Raw genomic sequence first — 25,239 nt, 5'->3', positions numbered from 1 at the left:
TTAAAATTGTGTTCTCTATCTCAATCCCTCTTTTACATATTCATTAAGAACCGCAAACAACTTAAATGTGCAGGGGTCTTAGAATACCAGCTAAATAGACAATATAACTACAGCAGACTACCGTATCTAATGTTCTTCAAAATGATTGCAAACATAAATAGGCTTTACTTATCAACCTATAAAAGCCTATTAGATAACTATTTGCAATATCTAAAAGTGTTGATTTCAGTAAAGCTCTCAAGGCACAATGTGGTATTGTTGGTAGGAGTCATTGAGTTATACTGTAGTTACATTTCAAAACAAATTTTATATGTTACATGCACCGAATAAAACAGGTGTAGACCTTACAGTGAAATGCTTACTTACAAGCCCTTAACCAACAATGCAGTTTTAAGAAAAATACAGAAATAAAAATAACAAATCATTAAAAAGCAGCAGTAAATTAACAGTAGCGAGGCTATATACAGGGTCAATGTGTGGGGGCACCGGTTAGTCGAGGTAATTGAGGTAAAATGTACATGTAGGTAGAGTTATTAAAGTGACTATGCAAAGATAATAACAAAGAGTACAGTGCCTTACAAAAGTATGTATCCCGCTATGCATTTTTCCTAATTTGGTGCTGTAAGAGCTGTCGCTCTCCTCATCCTCAGATGAGGTGAGGAGAGAAGGATCTTCGGACCAAAATGCGGAGTTAGGGAAATAAGCCATTTTTATTACACATACGACGGAGACTAAACAAAACAAAACACTTTCAAAACTACAAAATAAGAAAACGACGTACAACGGAACCTGAACATAAACTTACATGGACAAACGTAAACTTACGAACAGGAACGAACATCAAAACGAACGAACAGCAAAACAGCTCCAAATGTGAAAAAACATCGACAACACGATAGACATCACAGGAGACAATCACCCACCAACACACAGTGATAATGCTCTACCTAAATATGACTCTTGATTAGAGGAAAATGCAAACCACCTGCCTCTAATCAAGAGCCATACCAGGCAAACCGAAACCCACATAGAAACAGATAACATAGACTGCCCACCCAAAACACATGCCCTGACCATAAACACATAAAAAACAACATAAAACAGGTCAGGACTGTTACAGTACCCCCCCCTCAAGATGCGCACGCCGGGCGCACAAGCACAAAGTCCAGGGGAGGGTCCGGGTGGGCAGTTGACCACGGTGGTGGTTCCGGCTCAGGACGCTGTCCCCATACCACCATAGTCACTCCCCTCTTCTTTCTACCCCTTCTAATGCCCACCCTAACACTACCTTCCCCTAAATACCCAGCTAGCACCAGGACAAGGGGCAGCACCGGGACAAGGGGTAGCACCGGGACAAGGGGCAGCACCAGAACAAGGGGCAGCACCAGGATAAGGACCATCACTGGGACAAGGGGCAGCACCGGGACAAGGGGCAGCACCGGGACAAGGGGCAGCACCGGGACAAGGGGCAGCACCGGGACAAGGGGCAGCACCGGGACAAGGGGCAGCACCGGGACAAGGGGCAGATCCCGGCTGAAGGACTCTGGCAGGTCCTGTTTGGACGGCTCTGGCAGGTCCATGCAGGCTGACGGCTCTCGACGCTCATGGCAGACTGACGGCTCTCTATGCTCATGGCAGGCTGACGGCTCTCGACGCTCATGGCAGGCTGACGGCTCTTGACGCTCATGGCGCTCTGACGGCTCTGGCTGCTCATGGCTCACTGACGGCTCTGGCTGCTCATGGCTCACTGACGGCTCTGGCTGCTCATGGCTCTTTGACGGCTCTGGCTGCTCATGGCTCTTTGACGGCTCTGGCTGCTCATGGCTCTCTGACGGCTCTGGCTGCTCATGGCTCGCTGGCGGCTCTGGCAGATCCTGTCTGGTTGGCGGCTCTGGCAGATCCTGTCTGGTTGGCGGCTCTGGCAGATCCTGTCTGGTTGGCGGCTCTGGCAGATCCTGTCTGGTTGGCGGCTCTGGCAGATCCTGTCTGGCTGACGGCTCTAGCGGCTCCTGTCTGGCTGACGGCTCTAGCGGCTCCTGTCTGGCGGATGGCTCTGTAGGCTCATGGCAGACGGGCGGCTTTGCAGGCTCATGGCAGACGGGCGGCTTTGCAGGCTCATGGCAGACGGATGGCTCAGACGGCGCTGGGGAGACGGATGGCTCAGATGGCGCTGGGGAGACGGATGGCTCAAATGGCGCTGGAGAGACGGATGGCTCAGATGGCGCTGGGGAGACGGATGGCTCAGATGGCGCTGGGGAGACAGATAGCTCTGTAGGGAGGAGAAGGAGAGACAGCCTGGTGCGTGGTCTAGGCACCGGCTGCGCTGGAGAGGAGGAAACAGCAGGAGAGAGAACCCGGAGAGACAGCCTGGTACGGGGGGCTGCCACCGGAGGACTGGTACATGGAGGTGGCACCGGATATACCGGACCGTGAAGGAGGACACGTGCTCTTGAGCACCGAGCCTCCCCAACCCTACCAGGTTGAATGAACCCCGTAGCCCTGCCAGTGCGGCGAGGTGGAATAGCCCGCACTGGGCTATGCAGGCGAACCGGGGACACCACCTGTAAGGCTGGTGCCATGTACACCGGCCCAAGGAGACGTACTGGAGACCAGCTACGTTGGGCCGGCTTCATGGCACCCGGCTCGATGCCCAACCTAGCCCTCCCAGTGCGGCAAGGTGGAATAGCCCGCACTGGGCTAAGCACGCGTACTGGGGACACCGTGCGCTTTACCGCATAACACGGTGTCTTACCAGTACGACGCCTTCTACCTCCACGGTAAGCACGGGGAGTTGGCTCGGGTATCCTACCCGGCTTTACCACACTCCTCGTGTGCCCCCCCCCAAGAAATTTTTGGGTCTTACTCACGGGCTCCCAACCGCGTCGTCGCGCTGCCTCCTCATACCAGCGCTCCTGGGCTGTGGCTGCCCTCTTCTCCTCCTTAGAACGGCGATATTCCCCTGGTTGAGCCCAAGGTCCTCTACCGTCCAATATCTCCTCCCAAGTCCAGAAATCCTTATTGCTCTGTCGAGCATTCCCATACCGCTTGGTCTCTGTATTTTGGTGGGTGATTCTGTAAGAGCTGTCGCTCTCCTCATCCTCAGATGAGGTGAGGAGAGAAGGATCTTCGGACCAAAATGCGGAGTTAGGGAAATAAGCCATTTTTATTACACATACGACGGAGACTAAACAAAACAAAACACTTTCAAAACTACAAAATAAGAAAACGACGTACAACGGAACCTGAACATAAACTTACATGGACAAACGTAAACTTACGAACAGGAACGAACATCAAAACGAACGAACAGCAAAACAGCTCCAAATGTGAAAAAACATCGACAACACGATAGACATCACAGGAGACAATCACCCACCAACACACAGTGATAATGCTCTACCTAAATATGACTCTTGATTAGAGGAAAATGCAAACCACCTGCCTCTAATCAAGAGCCATACCAGGCAAACCGAAACCCACATAGAAACAGATAACATAGACTGCCCACCCAAAACACATGCCCTGACCATAAACACATAAAAAACAACATAAAACAGGTCAGGACTGTTACAGGTGCATTACAACCTGTAATATAAATAGATTTTTATTTGGATTTCATGTAATGGACATACACAAAATAGTGAAGTGAAAGGAAAAAATTACTTGTTGCATAAAATTATACAAAAAAAACCTGAAAAGTGGTGTGCATATGTGTTCACCCGCTTTGCTATGAAGCCCCTAAATAAGATCTGGTGCAACCAATTTTAAATAAAGTCCACCTGTGTGCAATCTAAGAGTCACATGATCTCAGTAAATATACACCTGTTCTAAAAGGCCAAAGAGTCTGCAACACCACTAAACAATTGGCACCATGATGCCCAAGGAACTCTCCAAACAGGTCAGGGACAAAGTTGTGGAGAAGTACAGATCAAGGTTGGGTTATAAAATAATATCCAAAACTTTAAACATCCCATGGAGCACCATTAAATCATTATAAAAAAATGGAAAGAAAATGGCAACACAACAAACCTGCCAAGAGAGGGCCGCCCACCAAAACTCACAGACCCGGCAAGGAGGGCATTAATCAGAGAGGCAACAAGGAGACCAAAGATAACCCTAAATGAGCTGTAAACCTCCACAGCGGAGATTAAAGTATCTGTCCATAGGACCACTTTAAGCCGTACACTCCACAGAGCTGGGCTTTATGGAAGAGTGTCCAGAAAAAAGCCATTGCTTAAAGAAAAAAATAAGCAAACACGTTTGGTGTTCGCCAAAAAGCATGTGGTAGACTCCCCAAACATATGGATGAAGGTACTCTGGTCAGAGGAGACAAAAAAAACTGCTTCTTGGCCATCAAGGAAAACACTATGTATGGAGCAAATCCAACACCTCTCATCACCCTGAGAATACAATCCCCACAGTGAAGCATGGTGGTGGCAGCATCATGCTATGGGGATATTTTTAATCGGCAGGGGACTAAATACAGGGAAATTCCTAAGGGAAACCTGTTTTAGTCTTCCAGAGATTTGAGGTTCAACTTCCAGCAGGACAATGACCTTAAGTATACTGCTAAAGCAACACTTGAGTGGTTTAAGGGGAAACATTTAAATGTCTTGGAATGGCCTAGTCAAAGCCCAGACCTCAATCCAATTGAGAATCTGTGGTATGACTTAAAGATTGCTGTACAGCAGCGGAACCCATTCAGCTTGAAGGAGCTGGAGCAGTTTTGCCGTGAAGAATGGGCAAAAATCCCAGTGGCTAGATGTGCCAAGCTTATAGAGACATATCCCAAGAGACTTGCAGCTGTAATTGCTGCAAAAGGTGGCTCTACAAAGTATTGACTTTGGTTGGGGTGAATAGTTATGCAAGCTCAAGTTCTGTTTTTTGTCTTGTTTGTTTCACAATTATAAATATTTTGCATCTTCAAAGTGGTAGGTATGTTGTGTAAATCAAATGACACAAACCCCCCAAAATCTATTTTATTTCCAGGTTGTAAGGCAACAAAATAGAAAAAAAGCAGAGAGAACAGTCTTTGACTAGGGTGGCTGGAGTATTTGACCATTTTTAGGTTCTTCCTCTGACACCGCCTGGTTTAGCCTTTTCTCAATAGGGGGTGCTGTTTGCACTTTGTAAAAATGTTGTTCCCAAAATAAACTGCCTCGTACTCAATTCTTGCTCGTACAATATGCATATTATTATTACTATTGGATAGAAAATACTCTCTAGTTTCTAAAACCATTTGAATTACATCTGTGAGTAAAACAGAACTCGAGTTGGAGCAATCTTCCTGTCAGCAAGTGAGAAATCTGAAATCAGCCAGGTTGTTCTGAGGTCGGTTTAATAATTTGCATGTCTTCTATTGGTTGAGATGCACTGCACACGCCTTACCCTGGATGTCAGCAAATAGTGAGAATTGGAATGGAGTTGCTAGGCAGATCTGAGGCCATATAAATGGGCTGGGAACGTGGGGTCCTCTCTTTCCTTCATTCGCCATGACGCAAGACAGACCTCAGGATGGCGTTCCAGAAAGCTCCCGTTATAGCCCTTAGATATATCCGGCTCTGATTTTATTCGATATAGGTGTTAAAGACATCATAATGTTGTCATTTTAAACTGAGTTATATCAGTTTATGTCAGTATGTTGCTATTTTTGGATATTTATTTGTGCTGCGTTTTAGTGAGTTGGGCACATCTGGGCCACATGGCTAATGTTTACTGCTAATTCCAAAGTTGAAGGCGACAATCTACAACCGAGCAACGATTCTTTTGGACAAAGGACAACTTGCCCAAGATTCTGATGGGAGCTCATCAAAAAGTAAGAACTATTTATTATGTTAATTCGTTGTTCTGTTGAAAAATGTAAAACTCATATTCCGCCATTAATTTCGGTGCGGTCTCGCTTTAACGAGTATGTCGTAGTAACGTTCATTTTAAAAATCTAACACAGAGGTTGCATTAAGAACTAATGTATCTTTCATTTGCTGTCTAACCTGTATTTATTAGTCAAGTTTATGATTAGTTACTGATTAGATTAGGTGCCTCTCCCAAGATTACTCCCGACATATTGTTGGCAGCTTTTATTCTCATTGTATAACCACGATTTGTGCCGCTAAATATGCACATTTTCGAACAAACTCTATGTATTGTGTAATATGATGTTATAGGACTGTCATCTGAAGAAGTTTGAGAAGGTTAGTGAAAAAAGTAATATCTTTTGCTGGTTTATTCGTTATCGCTATTGTTGGCTTGAATCAATGCTGTTGTGTGGTTGGCTATTGTAGTAAGCTAATATAATGCTATATTGTGTTTTCGCTGTAAAACACTTAAAAAATCAGAAATATTGGCTGGATTCACAAGATCGTTGTCTTTCATTTGCTGTACGCTGTGTATTTTTCATAAATGTTTTATGATGAGTATTGAGGTAATTCACGTTGGTCTCTGTAGTTATTCTAGTTGCTTTGGTGAGAGTTGTGATGGTGGCTGCAATGGTAAACTATGATTTATACCTGAAATATGCACATTTTTCTAACAAAACATATGCTATACAATAAATATGTTATCAGACTGTCATCTGATGAAGTTGTTTCTTGGTTAGTGACTATTTATATCTTTATTTGGCCGAAATTGTGATAGCTACCTATGCAGGAAAAAAATGGTGGGAAAAAAAAGTTGTGTCTTTTGCTATCGTGGTTAGCTAATAGATTTACATATTGTGTCTTCCCTGTAAAACATTTAAACAATCAGAAATGATGGCTGGATTCACAAGATTTTTATCTTTCATCTGGTGTCTTGGACTTGTGATTTAATGATATTTAGATGCTAGTATTTACTTGTGACGCTATGCTAGGCTATGCTAGTCAGCTTTTTTACTGATGGGGGTGCTCCCGGATCCGGGATTGTGTGCAAGTAGAAGTTAAAGGTCCTGAATGGCAGGAAGCTTGGCCCCGGTGATGTACTGGGCTTTACACACTACCCTCTGGAGTGCCTTGCAGTCGGAGGCCGAGCAGTTGCCATACCAGACATTGATGCAACCCTTCAGGATGCTCTAGATGTAGCTGTAGAACCTTTTGAGGATCTGAGGACCGATATCAAATCTTTTCAGTCTCCTGAGGGGAAAATGTTTTGTCGTGCTTTCTTCACAACTGTCTTTGTGTGCCCTGAACCATGTTAGTTTGTTGGTGATTGTCACGACCGTTGTATGAATAATTGGACCAAGGCGGAGCGTGAGTAGAGTTCCACATTTGAATGATAGTGAAACTTCCAAAACAACAAAGATATAACGATCGTGAAATACGTAGCGCACATAGGCACTCATACAAAACAATATCCCCCATCGCAGTTGGGAAAAAGGTCACACTAAGTATGATCCCCTATTTAGAGGTAACGATTATCAGCTGACTCCAATTGGGAAACATACACACACACCAACATAGAAATATAATACCTATAAACCCTAGTCACGCCCTGACCTATTACACCATAGAGAACCCAGAGGGCTCTCTATGGTCAGGGCATGACAGTGATGTGGACGCCAAGGAACTTGAAGCTCTCAACCTGCTCCACTACAACCCCGTCGATGAGAATTGGGGCATGCTCGGTGCTCCTTTTCCTGTAGTCCACAATCATCTCCTTTGTCTTGATCACATTGTGGGAGAGGTTGTTGTCCTTGTACCACACGGTCAGTTCTCTGACCTCTCGATAGGCTGTCTCGCCGTGTTGGTTATCAGGCTGTTGACTGTTGTGTCATTGGCAAACTCAATGAGTTGAATATCCGTTCCTGGAGCAAACAAACTATATTAACTCTGGAAAAACACAGAAAAATGGTTGATTGTAGATGTGAAAGTGCACCTCATGTAAACATATAGCCAATTAAATATTGTGTACAAGATTGATTGTCATATTTTATATTTCAATAGTCATGTCCCCACACATCTCCCCACACTCATCTCCTGTGCCATATTTAAATTATCTGAACAAAAGGTGTCCATCCCACTCTTGCTAGCTTTTTAACATGACAGTTATTTCCTCCTGTAGACTAAGAGGGGGGTTATTTTATGCCAAGTCAAGGTCAAGTGTTGAAATAGAACAAAAGCCTAAGAACAAGTCATTATTTCTGCATGGCAGACAAGGTGTGAATCCCAAATCGCACTATATTCCCTATATAAGCCTGTACTTTTGACCAGATCCCTGAGGTCACCAGTGTAGTATAGGTAATAAGGTGCCATTTGGGACACAATCAGAGAATGTCAAGCACCGACTAATTATAGTGTGACGCATTAGAACCATGCTCTAAGTCTGAGTCACAAAAGGCACACTATGTGGGCTATTATGTGCACTGCTTTTGACCACAACAGTAGTGCACTATATAGGGAATAAGGTGCCATTTGGGACGCACATTAGTCTAACACAAACAACAGGTCTCAGCGCTCATCAACGTGTAATTAAAGATGCGTTACAGCAGCAATGGGTGTAGTGATAGAATAAAATACTGCTCATCACATCACTTTGGTTTGTAAAGGCTTAAGAAGATTTTCTCATATTGATCCCCTGTATTCATAATATTCAGCTGATCAGTTATCATAATGGGGAATTGCAGTTGTAACACTTTGATAGCACAGCATTAGACGTCCAAACCAACATAGAAAAATGTCCACTCTCATCACCCCATTGTCCCGAGGTAATGTGGTAATCTGGTCGCTGTAATTAAGAACATTAACATTTCAACAAATCTTGTTGATTTACACTGAACATTTCAAATGATTTGCAATGGATGTTTTTTATGAATGCACTGTATATACAGTGGGATATATCACTAGAATCAACAGCATGCTCAAAAAGTATTTTTTCATAATTTTTCAGGCTGTTAGCTTTGCTGATTAGCTTTACTTTGTAGACATGTCATTTCTCAAAAAAGGCAAATTTGCAACTTATTTTTGATTGATGTAGAATATTTTTTTATATCCCACCCTCATTGGATAAAGCACATGGCGCCACACACCCAGAAAGTTGCCTCCTGTGTTTTGCCTTTGAAAACATGTTTTCATTACATGAGGCAAATGTGAATAAGTAATGCACAGCTCAAGGCACCACTGGTGTAAGAGGTATTGACTTGACTGAGTATTGTCATGGATGATAGCAGTGGGAGCAGAACTGGTAGTTCACTATCCACTATGCATAACAATGGGCTGACTGTTTTAGCAGCCACTGTGGGATGCAACCAATAAATAATGGCACTGACGTTCCACTATTTTAATATGGTTTGTTGTATTAAATGTTCTAAAAAAAGAATGGTAACAATTGACGTACTTAACGGTATGTTCATGCAGCATCTTAAAGCAACTTATAGATTATTATTAAAGATTAGAAAACCAAGAAATGAAAGGTAAATGCATTAAAGTCCAGTCTTATGTCGCCATCTCCAAATAGTGGTTGGTTACATAATACACCCGGGTGATTTTGTTTAGACAAATTGTAAAAAAACATTGGAGAAACCATGTGTGAGTGAAAATTATGACGCTATCTTCAAAGAGGACCTCTGAATAATTCAATCAAGTTAATGAAGGTTCGTGAAAAATGTAATTCTCATACATCGCAGTCTCTGACAGACACATCTCAAGAAAATTGGTTGCGAAAGAGTGTTCTGAAATGGGGGCGAAGCTCTCCATAATTCAAAATCTCATGGGTTTGCTCTTTGAAATCAAGAATTAGTCAATCTAATTGAGAGGCATGATCCCGATCGAGTGATGTCTCAGTTGTGTTCCCAGTTTTCTGCATAGTAACAATTTCACATGCGAATAGGAGTTTCTGAGAACTTCCAAAGTAAGATATTGTTTCTCAATTCAATCAGGAAAGTATGTGTACTCTTTTTGAATAATTACATGGATAAAGTCACAGATGCCCACACCAGGCTCAGTCTTGGCCATTAACACTCAGCAGGAGATGAGATATACAGTTGAAGTCGGAAGTTTACATACACCTTAGCCAAATGCATTTAAACTCAGTTTTTCACAATTCCTGACATTTAATCCTATTATAAATGCCCTGTTTTAGGTCAGTTAGGATCACCACTTTATTTTATGAATGTGAAATGTCAGAATAATAGTTTCATCGCATTCCCAGTGGGTCAGAATTTTACATACACTCAAATAGTATTTAGTAGCATTGCCTTTAAATTGTTTTACTTGGGTCAAACGTTTCGGGTAGCCTTCCACAAGCCTCCCACAATAAATTGGGTGAATTTTGGCCCATTCCTCCTGACAGAGCTGGTGCAACTGAGTCAGGTTTGTAGGCATCCTTGCTTGCATGCTCTTTATCAGTTCTGCCCACAAATGTTCTATATGATTGAGGTCAGGGCTTTGTGATGGCCACTCCAATACCTTGACTTTGTTGTCCTTAATCAATTTTGTAAGTATGCTTGGGGTCATTGTCCATTTGGAAGACCAATTTGCGACCAAGCTTTACTTCCTGACTGATGTCTTGAGATGTTGCTTCAAAATATCCACATCATTTTCTTTCCTCATGAAGCCATCTATTTTGTGAAGTGCACCAGTCCCTCCTGCAGCAAAGCACGACGACAACATGATGCTGCCACCCCCGTGCTTCACGGTTGGGATGGTGTTCTTCGGCTTGCAAGCTTCCCCCTCTTTTCCTCCAAAGATAACAATGGTCATTATGGCCAAACAGTTATATTTTTGTTTCATCAGACCAGCGGACATTTCTCCAAAAAGTACTATCTTTGTCCCTATGTGCAGTTGCAAACCGTGGGCTGGCTTTTTTTTTTGCCGATTTTGGAGCAGCGGTTTCTTCCTTGCTGAGCAGCCTTTCAGGTTTTCTCGATATAGGTCTCGTTTTACTGTGATTTCCTCCAGCATCTTTAAAAGGTCCTTTGCTGTTGTTTTAGGATTGATTTGCCCTTTTCACACCAGTACATTCATCTCTAGGAGACAGAGCGCGTCTCCTTCCTGAGCGGTATGACGGCTGTGCGGCCCCACGGTGTTTATACTTGCGTACTACTATTTGTACAGATGAACATGATACCTACAGGAGTTTGGAAATTGCTCCCAAGGATGAACCAGACTTGTGGAGGTCTACAATTGTTTTTCTGAGGTCTTGGCTTATCTTCTGATTTTCCCATGATGTCAAGTAAAGAGGCACTGAGTTTGAAGGTAGGCCTTGAAATACATCCACAGGTACACTTCCAATTGACTCAAATTATGTCAATTAGCCTATCAGAATTCATTTTCTGGAATTTTCCAAGCTGTTTAACCTTTCACGAGTATCTACCCCGGGACCGGGATCACCCCCCACCCCCCCCCCCACACTGAGTAGCATAGCCTAGCATAGCGTCACAATTAAATAGTAGCATCTAAATATCATTAAATCACAAGTCCAAGACACCTAATGAAAGATACAGATCTTGTGAATAAAGCCACCATTTCAGATTTTTAAAATGTTTTACAGGGAAGACAAAATATGTAAATCTATTAGCTAACCACGTTAGCAAAAGACACCACTTTTCTAACTCCATCAGTTTCTTACTCCATCAGGTGCTATCACCAATTCGGCTAAACTAAGATATTGATAGCCACTAACCAAGAAAAAAACTCATCAGATGACAGTCTGATAACATATTTATGGTATAGGATAGGTTTTGTTAGAAAAATGTGCATATTTCAGGTAGATATCATAGTTTACAATTGCACCCACCGTCACAAATGGACTAGAATGAATACATAGAGCAACGTGTTTACCTAATTACTAATCATCAAACATTTCGTAAAAATACACAGCATACACTAATCGAAAGACACAGATCCTGTGAATACAGACAATATTTCAGATTTTCTAAGTGTCTTACAGCGAAAACACAATAAATCGTTATATTAGCATACCACATATGCAAACGTTACCAGAGCATAGATTCTAGCCAAAGAGAGCGATAACGTAAACATCGCCAAAATATATTAATTTTTTCACTAACCTTCTCAGAACTCTTCAGATGACACTCCTGTAACATCACATTACAACATACATATACAGTTTGTTCGAAAATGTGGAAATTTAGCCACCAAAATCATGGTTAGACAATGACAAAAGTTGCCCAGCTGGTCAGACAATGTCGTGCGCCATATTAGACAGTGATCTAGTCGTATACATAAATACTCATAAACGTGACTAAAAAATATAGGGTGGACAGCGATTGATAGACAATTTAATTCTTAATACAATCGCTGATTTACATCTTTTAAATTATCCTTACTTTTCAATACAGTTTGCGCCAAGCGAAGCTACGTCTAAAAAGATGGCGTCATAAGCGATTAACATTTCTCGACAGAAACACGATTTATCATAATAAATTGTTCCTACTTTGAGCTGTTCTTCCATCAGAATCTTGGGCAAAGAATCCTTTCTTGGGTCTAATCGTCTTTTGGTCGAAAGCTGTCCTCTTGCCATGTAGAAATACCCATTGCGTTCGGCATGAACTGGAACCGTGCCCAGAGATTCACAGTGTCTCAGAAATAAATGTCCCAAAATCGCACTAAACTGATATAAATTGCTATAAAACGGTTTAAATGAACTACCTTATGATGTTTTTAACTCCTATAATGAGAAGAAACATGAACGGAGAAATATAACTGGCTACACTAATGCTTGGAAAAAGAGCAGGTCTGTGTCCACCGCGCGCCCGGCGCATCTGTCAAAGAGTTCCTACCTACACGTGTTTTTGTTTTATAGGGGCTGTGATTGCGCAATCGATACCATTCAAATCGTCATCACGTAAAGGCATCCAGGGGAAGACGTAAGCAGTGTCCGTATCCTGATAGCGTTCACAGTGGCCTTTAAACTGACTCCAGATCAGGGGCCAAAATGTGTGAAATCTGACTCCATGTCAGGGAAATTGCTGTAGAATGAGTTCTGTTCCACTCAGAGACAAAATTCCAACGCCTATAGAAACTAGAGACTGTTTTCTATCCAATAATAGTAGTTGTATGCATATTGTACGATAAAGAATTTAGTAGGAAGCCGTTTAATCTGTAATGCAATTATGCTAATGAGAAAACAGCACCCCCTGTAGTCGCAAGAAGTTAAAGCCACATTCAACTTTGTGTGTGTAAACTTCTGACCCACTGGAATTGTGATACAGTGAATTATAAGTGAAATAATATGTCTGTAAAAAATTGTTGGAAAAATTACTTGTGTCCTGCATGAAGTAGATGGCCTAACCGACTTTCCAAAACTATAGGTTTTTAACAATACATTTGTGGAGTGGTTGAAAAATAAGTTTTAACTTCTTGATGATAGGGTGCAGAATTTTCACTTAGGGAAAAATAGCGTGCGCAATTTCAACTTCGTGCTACTCATCCCCAGAATATAAGATATGCATATAATTAGTAGATTTGGATAGAAAACACTCTGAAGTTTCTAAAACTGTTTGAATCATATCTGTAAGTATAACAGAACTTATATAGCAGTCAAAACCCTGAGGACTAACTTTTTATTGTTAAGTTCCTCTATGTTCAATGGATTGTTTTGGGCAAACCAGAATTCTAATCAGTAAATGCGCAGTTTCTACTGATTCCACTGGATGTCGCCATTGTATGGAAAATGGTTAAGGTTTTTTCTTAGTGAGGTGAACAAGATATTGACCCGGAAGTGGAGGGACGTCGTTTGTTTATGTTTGAGATTTGGGCAAGACGTGAAATGTTCCGTGAGTTTGTTGATATCCTGTATTGAAAACAGATTGACCTGTCTTCAATTTGATCGATTATTAACGTTTACAAATACCTTAAGCTGTATTACAAAAGTACTTTGAAATGTTTTGGCAAAGTTTAGAGGTAATTTTTTTTAGATATTGTGTCGTGATTTTGTTCAAATTGAACGCTGTTTTTCCTGGTACAACGGCGCCAAATAAATGGACAATTTCGATATATATGGATGGAATTAATCGAACAAAAGGACCATTTGTGATGTTTATGGGACATATTGGAGTGCCAGCAAAAGAATCTCGTCAAAGGTAATGCATGTTTTATATTTTATATTAGCGTTTTGAGTAGCGCTAGCATGGTTGAAATAGGCTAAACTCTCTTGTTTACATTGGGCTATCATCAGATAATAGCATCTTATGCTTTCGCCGAAAAGCCTTTTTGAAATCTGACATGTTGGCTGGATTCACAACGAGTGTAGCTTTAATTTGATATCTTATATGTGTGATTTAATCAAGTTTAATTTTATATAATTTTTTTGAATTTGGCGCTCTATATTTTGACATGGCTGTTGGGACGCAAGCGTCCCATCTATCCCAGAGAGGTTAATGACTCCAACCTAAGTGTACGTAAACTTTCGACAAACTGTATAATAATGTCTCTGTTTCAATAATTACACATTATGAAACTACATGCCTTGCTGCTGAGAGTACAGCTGGAGCTGCAGAAGACAACTATACATCCTGCTATTGGGCCATAACTACACATGCTACAAGTAGCAAGTGTATTTGTTTTTTTTTTCCATAGTTTGTGCAGTATTTCATGCATTTTGCGTCAATCTCCAAAAAGACTGTAATATTTTTCATAGGAGTGCTGTGAAAGGCACCACTTGATTAATAAGCACTTTATTTTCAGCATTGTGGAAGCCCAAAGTAAATAATATAATTAAAGATTGACCACTTTGATTGAGACTAGGAAGACCTTACTGGAGTAAAGGTTGTTCAATGTGACTATGTCTGAGAGAAAATCTCATTTCAACAACTGCACTGTCTGTTGCAACATAAGTAATCAAAACAAGCATATTGCCCAAAGAGACAGAACTAACTCTCTCACTCAGTCGCATGCACGCACGCACGCTGAGGCTTTACCTCAGTAAATTGCAAGTGCCCTTCTCACCAGTTCATGCATAAAGATGTTGGGTGCCATTTGAGACAAATATTGATTGCTTTTCAAATGGCTAGTTGCCCAGGATGCAAATGATTCACTCACACCAAAACTCTCCTCACTCTCTCTGCTGCATGTTGTATTCACGCTGTACCTCCTTCGATTATTTTACTCATTTGCTTTCTGCTTTTGATGAGTAGCATGCACTTGCATTTCTAAAAGTATTATTGATACGTGATTTTGAGGTTAATTTAAAAGAAAAAAATGGCTTCTGTATAAAATAGGTGAATGGCCATAGCAACAGGATACATTACAGAATCCTGCTTTAAGAACCAACTGCACCCTGCTCCTGATACACACCAGCCCCTCCTTTCTCTGTAGTCTCTATCAGTAAACTAGTGTGGCATCTGTCACTTTTAGTGGTTCTCACATTTCATGTGTCTGTATGAGATTTACAGTGCATTCAGAAAGTATTCAGACCCCTTGACTTTTTCCACATTTGTTACTCACCACCTGGATTCGGTCTTATGTAGCAAAATGTGAAATTATGTTTTTCACATTGGATAAAAGTAGAGACTCAGTGCTACAAAATGGTATATCATGCACTGCATTTGAGGAACAATGGGAAAGTAATTCTTCTTTGAAAGTTGATCAACTTGTAAACTTACTTTTGAGAAATTCGCCTTTGAATGTTTTGGTATCTAGTGAAGAGCTTTGTCTACAACCATTCAGCATCGTTCACCCCCTCTTACGCTTTAGCTCCAGCCATCTTGTTTCGCTCTTGGAGCGCACACTTGACGCTCTGGCAGAGGATTTGTTTACCTCTGGACAGCCTAACCAGCTCTGCTGGCCACAATTTCATTACACTTTTTTGCAAATTTTTCTGGCCATAGTCAACGGGTGTTGTACACACGTCACATAACGTTAGTTAACGAGCCAGCCAGCTAGCTAGCTAACAGTATGCTTTAGCTTAATAAGATATATAGCTAGCTAGGTAGGTAAGTAAAAAATAACCTAGCTAGGTAAACAAACAAAGTTTAAGATCACACACACGTCACGTTAGCTAACGAGCCAACCAGCTAACATTAGCTAGTTAAAAAACAATGAACAATGTGACAACAATGCCACAGTGCTGGGAACTAACCAACCATGTTCAATGTTAGCTAGCTAACGTTAGGCTCTAACCAGAAAAGCAAAGGCTCTGGGAAACAAATAATAACGTTAGCTAGGGAGCCAGCCAGCTAATGTTAGCAAGCTAATAGTACACTAGCTGGAAATGAAACCACTTACTGTCAAAATTAGAAATGTGTATGTAATGCTCGTCTTTATGTGGAAGAGAGGAGGACCAAGGCGCAGCGTGGTGAATGTTCATGATGTTGAATTTTAATGAATTATCCAACTAAACAGGACACTGACAAAATACAAACTAACAAAACGACGTGAACAGACCTGAACTTGAGAATATAAAACATGAACGCACTAACAGGTAGGCACAAACGAACGAACGAAATGAAACAGTACCGTGTGGTGAAACAAACACAGACACAGCAACAATCACCCACAAATAAACAGTGAGAACAACCTACCTTAATATGGTTCTCAATCAGAGGAAACGTAAAACACCTGCCCCTGATTGAGAACCATATCAGGCTAATACAATGAACCCAACATAGAAACACATAACATAGAATGACCACCCAGCTCACGTCCTGACCAACTAAACAAGGCTAAACAGAGGAAATAAGGTCAGGAACGTGACAGTGTAGTATCTGAAAATGTAGCTAGCTAACGCTAGACTATTTTATCTGTGTACATCATCATGCATGATGGACGCATCTCCCTGTCAGGAATGCCATACTACAGATGCCCTTAACTTCTTGCAACTATAGGGGGTGCTGTTTTGCATTAGCATAATTTCCTCTACAGATTAAACTGCCTAGTACTCAATTCTTGCTCGTACAATATGCATTTTATTATTATTATTGGATAGAAAACACTCTCTAGTTTCTATAGCCGTTGGAATTTTGTCTCTGAGTGAAACAGAACTCCTTCTACAGCACTTTTCATGATAGGGAGTTAGATTTCAAACATTTTGGCCACTGATCTGGAGTCAGTTTAAAGCTCACTGTAAATGCTATGGAGAAACAGACACTGCTTACGTCTTCCCCTGGGTGTCAGTGCGTGATGACGCTTTGAATGGGGTCGATTGCGCAATCATTGGCTCTATAAATCACCAAATACCGGAAGTAGCGTTCCATTGGACTGTGCGCTCAACGCAAGAAGGATATCTGACTGGCCCTTTTCCAAGCCTTGGTTTAGCCAGTAATATAGCGTCGGTCATCTTTTAACTCGTTATAGGTGTTAGAAACATCATAAGGTAGTTAATTTAAACCGTTTTATAGCAATTTATATCCGTTTAGTGCGATTTTGAGGCATTGCTTTGTAATAGACTTTGAAGCTCCGGGCACGTTTCGGGGTCCCGGTCGTACGTTAGTGGGCATTTCGACGGACAAGTGGACATCTTTCGACCAAAAGAAGATTAGACCCAAGAAAGGATTCATTGCCCAATATTCTGATGGGAGAACAGCTCATAGTAAGAACAATTTATGATGATAAATCGTGTTTCTGTCGAAAAATGTTAAACGCTTGTGCCGCCATTTTGTTTGCTATTGTTTGCTATAGCTTCGCTTGGCGCAACCTGTATTGAAAAGTAAGGATAATTTAAAAAATGTAATTCCGCGATTGTATTAAGAATTAAATTGTCTATCAATCGCTGTCCACCCTGTATTTTTTAGTCAAGTTTATGAGTATTTATGTATAAGACTAGATCACTGTCTAATATGGTGCAGGACTTTTTCTGACCAGCTGAGCTACTTTTGTCATTGTCTAACCATGATTTTGGTGGCTAAATATGCACATTTTCGAACAAACTCTATATGTATGTTGTAATATGATGTTACAGGAGTGTCAGCTGAAGAATTCTGAGAAGGTTAGTGAAAAAATTAATATATTTTGGCGATGATTACGTTATCGCTCTCTTTGGCTAGAATCAATGCTCTGGTAACGTTTGCATATGTGGTATGCTAATATAACGATTTATTGTGTTTTCGCCGTAAAACACTTGGGAAATCTGAAATGTTGTCTGGATTCACAAGATCTGTGTCTTTCCATTGCTATGTGCTGTGTATTTTTAAGAAATGTTTTATGATGAGTAAATTGGTAATACACGTTGCTCTATGTAGTAATTCTAGGAGCTTTGGTGAGATTTGTGATGCTGGCTGCAATGGCAAACTATGATTTATACCTGAAATATGCACATTTTTCTAACAAAACCTATCCTATACCATAAATATGTTATCAGACTGTCATCTGATGAGGTTTTTTCTTGGTTAGTGGCTATCAATATCTTAGTTTAGCCGAATTGGTGATAGCTACTGGTGTTGAGAGAAAATGGTGGACAAAGAAAAATTGTGATTTTTGCTAACGTGTTTAGCTAATAGATTTACATATTGTGTCTTCCCTGTAAAACATTTAAAAAATCTGAAATGGTGGCTTTATTCACAGGATCTTTATCTTTCATTAGGTGTCTTGGACTTGTGATTTAATGATATTTAGATGCTACTATTTAATTGTGACGCTATGCTAGCGATGCTAATCAGTGTGTGGGGGGGGGGGGGGGTGGGGGGTGCTCCCGGACCCGGGGTAGAGGCTCCTGAAAGGTTAAGGAGAGGTATATCTATAATTTCATGTGTATAATTTGTATTATCATCTACATTTATGATGAGTATTTCTGTTGAATAGAATAGATGTGGCTATGCACTATCACTGGATGTTTTTGGAACTAGTGAACGTAACACGCCAATGTAAACTCAGATTTTTTTATATAAATATGAACTTTATCAATCAAAACATACATGTTTTGTGTAACATGAAGTCCTATGAGTGTCACCTGATGAAAATCTCTATCTCTAATTTTATCTCTATTTGTGCTTTTTTTGACTGCTATCTTTGGCTGGGAAAATGGCTGTGCTTATTCTGTGGCTTGGTGGTGACCTAACATAATCGTTTTTGGTGCTTTCGCTGAAAAGCATATTTGAAATTGGACACTTTGGTGGAAATAACAACAAGATTACCTTTAAAATGGTATAAGACATATGTATGTCTGAGGAATTTTAATTATTAGATTTCTGTTTTGAATTTGGCGCACTGCACTTTCGCTGGCTGTTGTCATATCATCCCGTTACCAGGATTGCAGCCATAAGAAGTTATAGTACTCAAAAGAGTACTATAGTAAACTCAACTATAGTATAGTATAGTACACGTGCTCTCTCCACTGGTGTCCCCCAGGGCTCTGTTCTAGGCCCTCTCCTATTCTCGCTATACACCAAGTCACTTGGCTCTGTCATATCCTCACATGGTCTCTCCTATCATTGCTATGCAGACGACACACAATTAATCTTCTCCTTTCCCCCCTCTGATAACCAGGTGGTGAATCGCATCTCTGCATGTCTGGCAGACATATCAGTGTGGATGACGGATCACCAACTCAAGCTGAACCTCGGCAAGACGGAGCTGCTCTTCCTCCCGGGGAAGGACTGCCCGTTCCATGATCTCGCCATCACGGTTGACAAATCCATTGTGTCCTCCTCCCAGAGTGCTAAGAACCTTGGCGTGATCCTGGACAACACCCTGTCGTTCTCAACTAACATCAAGGCGGTGACCCGTTCCTGTAGGTTCATGCTCTACAACATTCGCAGAGTACGACCCTGCCTCACGCAGGAAGCGGCGCAGGTCCTAATCCAGGCACTTGTCATCTCCCGTCTGGATTACTGCAACTCGCTGTTGGCTGGGCTCCCTGCCTGTGCCATTAAACCCCTACAACTCATCCAGAACGCCGCAGCCCGTCTGGTGTTCAACTTTCCCAAGTTCTCTCACGTCACCCCGCTCCTCCGCTCTCTCCACTGGCTTCCAGTTGAAGCTCGCATCCGCTACAAGACCATGGTGCTTGCCTACGGAGCTGTGAGGGGAACGGCACCTCCGTACCTTCAGGCTCTGATCAGGCCCTACACCCAAACAAGGGCACTGCGTTCATCCACCTCTGGCCTGCTCGCCTCCCTACCTCTGAGGAAGTACAGTTCCCGCTCAGCCCAGTCAAAACTGTTCGCTGCTCTGGCACCCCAATGGTGGAACAAACTCCCTCACGACGCCAGGTCAGCGGAGTCAATCACCACCTTCCGGAGACACCTGAAACCCCACCTCTTTAAGGAATACCTAGGATAGGATAAAGTAATCCTTCTAACCCCCCCCCCCCCCTAAAAGATTTAGATGCACTATTGTAAAGTGGTTGTTCCACTGGATATCATAAGGTGAATGCACCAATTTGTAAGTCGCTCTGGATAAGAGCGTCTGCTAAATGACTTAAATGTAAATGTAATAGTAGTACAGTATATAAGGCCACACAGTTGACAGTGCATGTCAGAAAAACCAAGCCATTATGTCGAGGGAATTGGCTGTAGAGCCCACGAGACAGGATTTTGTCGAGACACAGATCTGTGGAAGGATAACAAAAATGTTTGCAGCATTGAAGGTCCCCAAGAACATAGTGGCCTACATCATTCTTGAATGGAAGACGTTTAGAATCACCAATTCTCTTCCTAGAGCTTGCTGCCTGGCCAAAAATGAGCAAAAACACAATGATCACTGACAGAGCTCTCAAGATCCTCTGTGGAGATGGGAGAACCTTTCAGAAGAACAACCATCTCTGCAGTACTCCACTAATCAGGCCTTTATGGTAGTGGCCAGACGGAAGCCACTCTTCAGTAAAAGGCACATGACAGCCCGCTTGGAATTTGCCAAAATGCACCTAAAACTCTCAGACCATGAGAAACAAGATTCTCTGGTTTGATGAAACCCAGATTGAACTCTTTGGCCTGAATGCCAAGTGTCACATCTGGAAGAAACCTGGCACCATCCCTAAGATGAAGCATGGTGATGGCAGCATCATGCTGTAGGGATGTTTCTCAGCGGCAGGGACTGGAAGACTAAGGATCGATGGAAAGATGAACGGAGCAATGTACAAAAATATCCTTGATGAAAACCTGCTCCAGAGCGCTCAGGAACTCAGACGGAGGTGACGGTTCACCTTCCAACAGGACAGCGACCCTAAACACACAGCCAAGACAATGCAGAAGTGGCTTTGGGTGGCTTTGGTTGTCCTTCTGTGGCCCAGCCAGAGAACTGGACTTGAACCCGATCTAACAACTCGGGAGAGACCTGAAAATAGCTGCAGCGACGTTCCCCATCCAATCTTACATAGTTTGAGAGGATCTGCAGTGAAGAATGGGAGAGACTCCACAAATACAGGTTCTTCAACAAAGTACTGAGTAAAGGATTCTGAATACTTATGTAAATGTGAAATTTCATAATTTTCTTTTATACATTTGCTAGAATTCTAAAAACCTATTTTTGCATTGTCATCATGGGGTATTGTGTGTAGACGATGAAAAAATATATATGTTTAAATGATAACGCAATAGCACTATTACAATGTGACTATGGTTTACCAACATGATCCCTAAATAACTTTGTTGTGTCTGGTGGGATTAGTTGATGCTACTGCCAACGCACGTTGGAATCATAATTGTAAACCGCCAAATTGTAATTCATGCAAACGTATGGATTTATTATGGCCCCTCTGTGTAACACCACTTCACTGCAAGACTGAGTGGACGCCCCCCTTTGTTTGTTAGCATTTGTAATATATTCTGGACTGCCACATGAGAATTCCAGGTGGGCATAGGCATAAAAACACAAGGTTTAACAAACTTAACTGGAGCATTGTGTCTTCGTTCGGCTTGTGCTTTTCCGCCATCGGAATAAATAGGGGATTATGCACGGAGACCCTTACAGCTTCACTGAGTGGGAAAAGGTGACCTTGGAGACCGAGTCTGGGTTGTGAAGATATGGAGATCAGCACTCAGCCATGACCAACAGCCCTCACTATACCTCTACCCCACCACTGTACCGACAACAAATCCACATCCTTATCCTAAAACTAAAACGACACTCTCCTCTCCAACACCTGGTATCGCATAGTTGATTTACACCATCTCTCACAATCCCACTGTCCCTGCAGGGGTATTACCAATGCTATTATTTAAGTGCAAGAATGCTATTATTTAAGTGCAAGAAATACACTCTACTGACCATTATGAGATTTGATCCACAGAGGATAGACATGTTTCACCCACTAAAAATATAAACTGTGTTTTATATTGTGGTGAAATTATAATTAAAAGCATCACTTAGTAAAAACAGGAAAGTATTCAGAATGTAATTACCAAGCCCACAGATTTTTTTTGCTAAATAACATACTAAAATCCACATGTTAAGTATGAAGGTAATGTATCTATATATTTTGCACCTTTATTTAACTAGGCCAGTTAGTTAAGAACAAACTCTTATTTAGAATGACAGCCTACCAGGGAAGAGTGGGTTAATTGCCTTGTTCAGGGGCAGAGTGACATATTTTTACCATGTCAGTTTAGGGATTTGATCCAGCAATCTTTAAGTTACTGACCCAACACTCTAACCACTAGGCTACACTGCCACTGGCCAAAAACTTCTATTAAGTGCGTCAACTAACCCAGAAGTCAAAGCATTTTTATTTATATTTTACCGTTATTTTACCAGGTAAGTTGACTGAGAACACGTTCTCATTTGCAGCAACGACCTGGGGAATAGTTACAGGGGAGAGGAGGGGGATGAATGAGCCAATTGTAAACTGGGGATTATTAGGTGACCATGATGGTTTGAGGGCCAGATTGGGAATTTAGCCAGGACACCGGGGTTAAAACCCCTACTCTTACGATAAGTGCCATGGGATCTTTAATGACCTCAGAGAGTCAGGACACCCGTTTAACGTCCCATCCGAAAGACGGCACCCTACACAGGGCAGTGTCCCCAATCACTGCCCTGGGGCATTGGGATATTTTTTAGACCAGAGGAAAGAGTGCCTCCTACTGGCCCTCCAACACCACTTCCAGCAGCATCTGGTCTCCCATCCAGGGCCTGACCAGGACCAACCCTGCTTAGCTTCAGAAGCAAGCCAGTAGTGGTATGCAGGGTGGTATGCTGCTGGCTACGTCTACTAACCCAGAAGTCAAAGCATTCAGCAGCATTTGAGTAAGATTGTCAACCCCAGGCAGAGGAGATAGCAGGGTTCTTATCCATGGCAAAGCTATAACCCTCAGGTGAAGAACATAGACAGTGGGAATTGAGAACCCTCATGACCAAGACTATTCCTAAAGCTGTTGCATTACTGAATAGATTGTGTTGATGATCACAAAGACCACAGGTGTAAATTCACTATACACTACCTGTCACGCCCTGGCCATAGAGAGGCTTTTCTTCTCTATTTTGGTTAGGCCAGGGTGTGACTAGGGTGGGCATTCTAGTTTCTTGATTTCTATGATTTCTATTTCTTTGTGTTTGGCCAGGTGTGGTTCTCAATCAGAGGCAGCTGTCTATTGTTGTCTCTGAGAACCATACTTATGCTGCTCTTTTTCCCACCTGTGTTTGTGGGAAGTTGACTTTTGTTTAGGGCACATAGCCTTTAGCTTCACGGTTTGTTTTTGTAGTGTTTGTTTTTTTGTTCGGTGTCTTTTTTCCAAATAAAGAGAAAATGTACGCTCACCACGCTGCACCATGGTCCTCTTCTGTTAACGGCCATGACACTACCAGTCAAAAGTTTAAGAATACCTACTCAAAGGTTTTATTTTATTTGTACTATTTTATACATTGCAGAATAATAGTGAAGACAAACTATGAAATAACACATATGGAATCATGTAGTAACCAAAAAAGTATATATTTTATATTTGAGATTCTTCAAATAGCCACCCTTTGCCTTAACAACTTGTCATTAGCTCTTAGCATTCTCTCAACCAGCTTCACCTGGAATGCTTTTCCAACAGTCTTGGAGTTCCCACATATGCTGAGCACTTGTTGGCTGCTTTTCCTTCACTCTGCGGTCCGACTCATCCAAAGCCATCTCAATTTGGTTGAAGTTGGGGGATTGTGGAACCCAGGTCATCTGATGCAGCACTCCATCACTCTCCTTCTTGGTCAAATAGCCCTTACTCAGCCTGGAGGTGTGTTGGGTCATTGTCCTGTTGAAAAATAAATGACAGTCCCACGAAGCCCAAACCAGATTGGATGGCATATTGGTGCAGAATGTAGAATCCCAGACAGTGTCACCAAAGCACCCCACTCCATATCACCTCCTCCTCATGCATTACAGTGGGAAACAGACATGCAGAGATCATCCACATTGCGTCTCACAAAAACATTGGACCAAAAATGTCCAATTTCCACCGGTCTAATGTCCATTGTTCGTGTTTCTTTGCCAAAGCAAGTCTCTTCTTATTGGTGTCCTTTGGGAGTTGTTCCTTTGCAGCAATTTGATTATGATGGCCAGATTCACACAGTCTCCTCTGAACAGTTGATGTTGAGATGTCTCTGTTACTTGAACTCTGTGAAGACTTTATTTGGGCAGCAATTTCTGAGGCTGGTAACTCTAATGAACTTATCCTCTGCAGAAGAGGTAACTCTGGGTCTTCCATTCTTGTGGCGGTCCTCAAGAGAGCCAGTTCCATCACAGCGTTTTTGCGACTGCACTTGAAGAAACTTTCAAAGTTCCTGACATTTTTCGGATTGACTGACCTTCATGTCTTAAAGTAATGATGGACTTGTCACGCCCTGGCCTTAGTATTCTTTGTTTTCTTTATTATTTTAGTTAGGTCAGGGTGTGACATGGGGAATGTTTGTGTTTTGTCGGTTTTGGGTGATTATATGGTAAAGGGGGTGTTGGGTGTATTGTATGGGTTTGTGTGTAGTGCATGTGTCTAGCGTTGTCTATGTTGGTTTAGTTGTTTAGGAGAGTCTATGGTTGCCTGAATGAGTTCCCAATTAGAGACAGCTGATTTCTGTTGTCTCTGATTGGGAGCCATATTTAGGGTAGCCATAGGCTTTCATGTGATGTGGGTAATTGTCTATGTAGAACGTTTGTAGCCTGTATGTGTATGTGCACAACGTTATTTAGCTTCACGGTCGTTTGTTGTTTTGTATAGTTTGTTAAAGTGTGTCGTGTTCGTTCATCTTCGTCGTTAATAAAAAGAGAAGATGTATCATTATTCCGCTGCATCTTGGTCCGTCAATCCTCCACACGATCGTGACAGGACTGTCATTTATCTTTGCTTGTTTGAGCTGTTCTTGCCATAATATGGACTTGGTCTTTTACCAAATAGGCCTGTGTTCTGTATACCCCCCTACCTTATCACAACACAACTGATTGGCTCAGACACATTAATAA

This window comes from Salvelinus fontinalis, chromosome 7 (genome assembly GCF_029448725.1).
Source record: "Salvelinus fontinalis isolate EN_2023a chromosome 7, ASM2944872v1, whole genome shotgun sequence".
Lineage (NCBI taxonomy): Eukaryota > Metazoa > Chordata > Actinopteri > Salmoniformes > Salmonidae > Salvelinus > Salvelinus fontinalis.
The sequence above is the reverse complement of the archived record's forward strand: the minus strand, read 5'-3'. Positions refer to the sequence as shown.